The sequence below is a fragment of the Trachypithecus francoisi genome, unplaced genomic scaffold, assembly GCF_009764315.1.
Source record: "Trachypithecus francoisi isolate TF-2019V2 unplaced genomic scaffold, Tfra_2.0 Lachesis_group6, whole genome shotgun sequence".
In the NCBI taxonomy this organism is placed as follows: Eukaryota; Metazoa; Chordata; class Mammalia; order Primates; family Cercopithecidae; genus Trachypithecus; species Trachypithecus francoisi.
This window is the reverse complement of record NW_022681471.1, coordinates 33,507,172-33,513,618: the sequence shown is the minus strand read 5'-3', so window position 1 is coordinate 33,513,618 and position 6,447 is coordinate 33,507,172. Positions and strand designations below refer to the sequence as shown.

The 6,447-nt window shown below is 40.9% G+C and overlaps 1 pseudogene across 1 annotated transcript; it reads left to right on the top strand.

Moving 5' to 3' along the window:
* The first annotated feature begins 5,573 nt into the window (after positions 1-5,573).
* Positions 5,574-6,148, top strand: LOC117077903 (annotated as a pseudogene). Its single transcript, XR_004434863.1, has one exon. The product of XR_004434863.1 is annotated as a 40S ribosomal protein S10-like (transcript).
* The last annotated feature ends 299 nt before the right edge of the window (positions 6,149-6,447 follow it).

Sequence of the window (6,447 nt, the reverse complement as noted above, 5' to 3'; positions counted from 1 at the left end):
TGTACCTAGAACAGTGCCAGGAAGATGGTAGGTGCTCAATTAAAGAATTAAAAAATAAATGAAACTGAGTTAAAGAACAAATGAAAGAAGAATTCAGCAACGATGTGGGATGTAGGTGGGCCTGAAGGATGAGTAAGAGTTGAGTTGGTAGGCAAGAAAGCTTCTAAATGGAAGGGAATCCTGGGAAACTCCAGCACTTGGTGGTGGAAGGTACAGCGAACAGGGTGCAGTAAGTAGATCCCTTGGTCTGGAAGAGCAAGAGACTGTTTCTGTAGCGTAGTTTATATAGGGGAGTAGTGAGAAGACTGGTAGGGGGATGTAGTGAATGGCTTTGAATGCCAGGCTATCAGGGATTCATTCTATTAGCTTAGGCTTTGGCCTCTATTAGCATGCAAATATTCCTGGGAAAAAGTGTTTATTATCAGCAAAGTATAAATGTGTACAAATTAGTTTACTTGCTCTTTGCCTTAGAAAAAAATTTGTTAGAGGGGAAAGCAATATCAGGAGGCCACTGGAAAAGAGAAAATCGTGCCCCAGATAATCAAAAGCATATAAAGGGGAGGGAAGACAAACCTTACCCACTTCCAGGGTTCTGTTGGTCCAGAACCTGACCTCAACTTCTATAGTTTGTTTCATCACAAAATGACTCTTCTTTATCAAAGTGCAGGCAGGGAGTATGGGTGTTATGGAGGTTTTTAATCACTGAATAAATCTGTTTACCTGTTTATAGATCTGATGAATGTTTGAAATTTGTTTCTCTGGATTATCGAATTTATTATCTATGGTTTCCTGTGTCATTAAAAAAACTTTGTAAACATCATTTCCGATGGCTGCATGACATTCTATCACATGGTTGTCCCATAATGTAACTATTCTCTTAATGGTTCTCCTCTAGTTATTCACAAGGCCGACATGAATAATATCTTTGTACTAAAATCTTTATCTGTACTACCACTATTTCCTTAAGAAAAATTGCTAGACATGACATTTTTAGGACAAAAGACCCAAAATTTCTTAAGGTTCTTTCATCTTGCCAAATTGCCACCCAGAAAGGCCAGAGCAATTTTTCCTCCTCACCAGTACATGAAAAGCTTTATAACGTTGAGGGTCATGATTTTTAAAACATCTTTGCTGCCAGGCACAGAAAGACAAATACCACATGTTCTCACTTATGTGTGAATCTAAAACAATCTAACTCATAGAGGCAAGAATAGAATGGTGGTTACCAGAGGCTGGGGGTAGCGGTGGGGGTTGAGAATGGGAAGATGTTTGTCAAAAGTTACAAAGTTGCAGTTATGTAACTGACCTAAGGGTTCTTCCTGCCCAGTGCAAAAACAAAATAAATTCAAGACATTGCATTAAGAAAGAGTTTAATTGACCAGAGGCGGAAGTGTTGGAGTTTAGGGATTTTTCAAAGATAATTTGGTGGGCAGGGGGCTAGGGATGGGAGTGTAGTTTGTTGGATCAGAGATTAAATCACAGGGAGTCGAAGCTGTCTTCTTGCCTTGAGTTGCTTCTGGGTAGAGCCACAGTAGTGGTTGACAGGTCCAGGTGGAACCATCGATGTCAGACATGCAACGAACCTGAAAAGACATTTCAAAAGGCCAATCTTAAGTTCTGCAATAGGGATGTCATCTGCAGCAGTAATTGGGAAAGTTGCATATTTGTGATCCCAGGAATAATGGTGGGTAATTGTTTATGTCTGCACCTTAGCAGAATTCAGCCTCCTCTTATCCTCTTAGCCTGGTGGTCTCTCCTTAGCTTTACAAAAGCGTTGAGTTATGGTGAAAGACTATTATCATTTAAGCTATAAACTAAATGCCTCCCAAAGTTAGCTTGACTGAAGCCCAGGATTAATTAAAAGCAGCTTGAAGGCTAAAGGCAAAAGGGAGGTTGGCCAGATCGGATCTCCAGTCCCCCACCATGTTGCCATAATTTTCTCACTGATATATTTTTCGCAAAGGAGGTTTCAGTTGGGAGAAATAAATGGTAACTTATTTCAGTAAATGATGTGATTGTTTTTACCCAGATTGCAAATCATCCCTGTACCACTTATCGAATAATCCTTCCCTTTCCCATTGAATTGTGATCTTTCCTTTACCTTATAAATTCATATATATGTGTGTGTGTGTGTGTGTGTGTGTACACGTGTACATATACACACATATTTTTGCTTTATTTTGTTTCTAGGCTCTATTCTGACCCATTGATCTGTCTCTTCTTGCATCACTATCACTGTTTTAAATGTTGCAGTTTTATAATACATTTTGATAGCATTACTCCTCTGCCTCAAACTTTGCTTAGCTATTTAACTTAGTTCACTTTTCCAGACAAATATTACAATCATTTTGTTAGAAGGGCCGGTTCCTCCCCAGAGCCTACCTAAGTCACATGTTTTGGGTGCTGCTTAATTCATCTTCTTTGATCATGAGACACACTGATCCTCATAATGAGAAATGCAAAAGCCCAAATAAGCCAGACTCTAATTCTACCTTTAGCTTTCATACCGTCTTTGGCTCTAAAGGGAAAAATCAAAAGAGGGAAATATTTTGTCCACACTGAAGAGCTGAAATGAAAAGAATTGTTTACCATGCCATCGTATTTTATTTATTTTATCACAGAACAATTGGAATGTAAATCAATCATTTTCAAAGTATATTTTTCCCTCTACCCAAAGTGGAATTACTCTCTAAAGTGACAAACATTAGTATTTTATCTATGTATTTATTTTCGTTTCATTACTAACATCATGGAATTACATTTACAAATGCTCTCAGCTTTGTCTCTGTGTCTATGGAAACATGAATTGCTTAGCCTTTTGGAGCCTCAGTTCCCTCATATGGAAAATGGCAATAATGACTCCATTGTGCAAAATGCCTGGCTCACAGTTGGCCATCAGTAAATGTTGGCTATATTATATAATTGTGACAGGTAGTAGAGCATTTTGGTTCAGAGCACAGCCTCTGGAGTCAGGCTTCTTTGGTTCAAATCTTATCTTCATCAGTAAATGATTTTCTGATCTTGGATAAGTTAGCTAACCTGAATGTGCCTTGATTTCTTCTTCTGTAAAATGTGTTAATAAAATTACTTGCTTTATTGGTTGTAAGAAATGAGTTCACTCTGTCAATGAAGAGTCCAACTGTAAAATATTTGAAGTGTAGTATTCTGAGCCAGATATGAGTGGCCAATGAGTCCTCCATTGTGAGCCTGGAAAACAAGGCTGAGGCCTCCTACTGTGGAAACTAAGGGAAGCACATTCCCTCTCCACAAGCCCTGAGTGGTTAGGGAGCCCATTGGGGACCCAGGCTCCGATGTACATGTAAGATGTACATCGGTTCTATCTGGAAAAGTGGGGACATCTGGCAGCAGGGGCAGAGGTGAGGGGGTTGCTTCTAAGTCATAGACGGATTCAAAGATTTTCTGATTGCCAGTTGGTTGAAAGAGTTATTATCTAAAGACCTGGAGTCAATATAAAGGAATGTCTAGGTTACTATAAGGGATTGTGGAGACCAAAGTTTTGTCATGTAGATGAAGCCTCCAGATAGCAGGCTTCAGAGAGAATAAATTGTAATGTTTCTTATCAAACCTAAAGAGTCTGCTCTATCATCTCTTTTTTTTTTTTTTTTTTTTGACAGAGTTTTCGCTCTTGTCTCCCAGGCTGAAGTGCAGTGGCACAATCTTGGCTCACTGCAACCTCCGCCTCCGGGTTCAAGTGATTCTCCTGCCTCAGCCTCCCAAGTAGCTGGGATTACAGGCATGCTCCACCAGCTAATTTTTTGTATTTAGAAGAGATGGGATTTCACCATGTTGGTCAGGCTTGTCTCGAACTCCTGACCGCAGGTAATCCGCCTGCCTTGGACTCCCAAAGTGCTGGGATTACAAGCGTGAGCCACTGCGCCTGGCCTCTATCAGTCTTAAGGTCTCTGTGTTGATATTAATGCTGGTCAGCTGTGCCTGAATTCCAAAACGGAGAATGGTATAATTAAGCATGTCTGACATCCACTTCCCGTCATGGCCCGAACTAGTTTTTCAAGTTAACTCTGCAATGCACTTAGCCACGGGGAGGGTCCATCAGTTGGTTGAGGGGTTAGAATTTTATTTTTGGTTTGCAACTCTATAAAACATGTAGAAGAGTTCCTGGCATATATGAGGCACTCAATTAATTTTAGCTATTCTTGTTGACAGTATCCTGGGTGATGGTGTTATTGATTATCTTAATCCTTATTATTTGGGCAACGACATAATCAAGACCATATTACCTCACAGCGCCATCTAGTGCTTATTTTGGAAAATGCCAAATCCCTTTCTCTTGAACAACAGTCATTTGGTGAGGAGAATTTCTTAAAATTCCAATTTTAGGAATACAAAAGGAGTTTGGAAATATCATGATTTCAAATTTTCTCCAGCCTATCTGGGCTTGTATTTATAAATATCAGGGCTCTTGGTTGCAAATGACAGAGACTGACTCTGACTGAATTTAGCAAATTATTGGGCATTTCACAGAATCAACAGAAAGGCAGGTAAACCAGGATAAAGAAATGGTCAGGAATCATGGAAGGACCCCAGTCAAGATTTGCCATAGGACCAGCTTGGTTGGTATGTCACTCCTGGCAACAACCACCTTCACCACCTCTACACACCACCACCACAAAACACTGCTACATCTGGACTCCACTGATTTGACATTCTGGTGTGCTAGATGCAATTTCTATGAATGAATTCAAAATGGCCACTTTTTGTATAAACCTCTCAAGATCCAAAGTCTTCAGTAAGAGCCTGGGTCCCCAATGGGCTCCCTAACCACTCAGGGCTTGTGGAGAGGGAATGTGCTTCCCTTAGTTTCCACAGTAGGAGGCCTCAGCCTTGTTTTCCAGGCTCACAATGGAGGAATACCTCAAAAAAGAAGAGAGTTTGGACATCCACCTCAAGTGGGGTTGCTGGATAAAATACAGGATGCACAGTTAAGTTGGAATTTCAGAAAAACAATGAACACATTTTTAGTATGAGCATGCCAATATTGCATGCAGCATACTTATAGCAAAAACTTGGAAAGGTGAAAATGCCCGGTTTAAGTGTGGAGGGCACAATGAGATAAGCACTCTTGCATATTACCGGTTGGTATGCCTATTCATATATTCAAGTGGATTAAACATATTCACAACTACTAACCCTCAAATACTGTTTTTAGGAATCTTCATAGCCTATGACCCAATAGTTGAATTTTAAGGAGTGTATCCTAAGAAAATGATCAAAAATAGGCAAAATAATTTGTATGCAGAGTGCTCATTGCAGTTGCTGTTCATAAAGAAAAATTGGAAATAAATCTAAATATGCAAGATAGGAGAATGGCCAAATAAATTGTGGTAAATACATATGATAGCATCCTATACAGTCATTAAAAATATGTTCATGAAGAATTCTAGATACATGAAAATTGACAAGGAAATGTTCAGAGATAAGAGCAGGGCAGATAATAGCACGTACAACTCACTAACTGTAATCTTAGGCTACTTAACCTCTCTCTATCTCAGTTTACTCCTCTGTGAAATGGTATAATAATAGTAATAAGGCCTTTCCAGCCCCGGCCCCGGACCCTGCAGCTGCCGAGATGTTGATGCCTAAGAAGAACCGGATTGCCATTTACGAACTCCTTTTTAGGAGGGAGTCATGGTGGCCAAGAAGGATGTCCACATGCCTAAGCACCCGGAGCTGGCAGACAAGAATGTGCCCAACCTTCATGTCATGAAGGCCATGCAGTCTCTCAAGTCCCGAGGCTACGTGAAGGAACAGTTTGCCTGGAGACATTTCTACTGGTACCTTACCAATGAGGTATCCAGTATCTCCGTGATTACCTTCATCTGCCCCCGGAGATTGTGCCTGCCACCCTACGCCGTAGCCGTCCAGAGACTGGCAGGCCTCCGCCTAAAGGTCTGGAGGGTGAGCGACCTGCGAGACTCACAAGAGGGGAAGCTGACAGAGATACCTACAGACGGAGTGCTGTGCCACCTGGTGCCGACAAGAAAGCCGAGGCTGGGGCTGGGTCAGCAACCGAATTCCAGTTTAGAGGCGGATTTGGTCGTGGACGTGGTCAGCCACCTCAGTAAAATTGAAGAGTATTATTTTGCATTGAATAAATTTACAGCCAAAATAATAATAATAATAATAATAGTAATAAGAATGGAACTTGGAATAGTGCTTCACACATACCAAGTGTTATGTGTTGACTGGAGTGTGTGTGTGTGTGTGTGTGTGTGTATGTGCATGTTTGAGGAGGGGACAGAGGAGAGAGAAATGGTAGTCAAGGGACTTTTGCAATAATTGTAGCAACCTAAGTCAGTGTTTCCATGTCTCAGTCTCTAGTTTCATGGTTGTTGAGAGTCAGTTTATGGTGGCAGTGGTAGTGGCTCAGCTTCACTGGGCTGCAGCTATGGTGTTCTATTCCTTTGT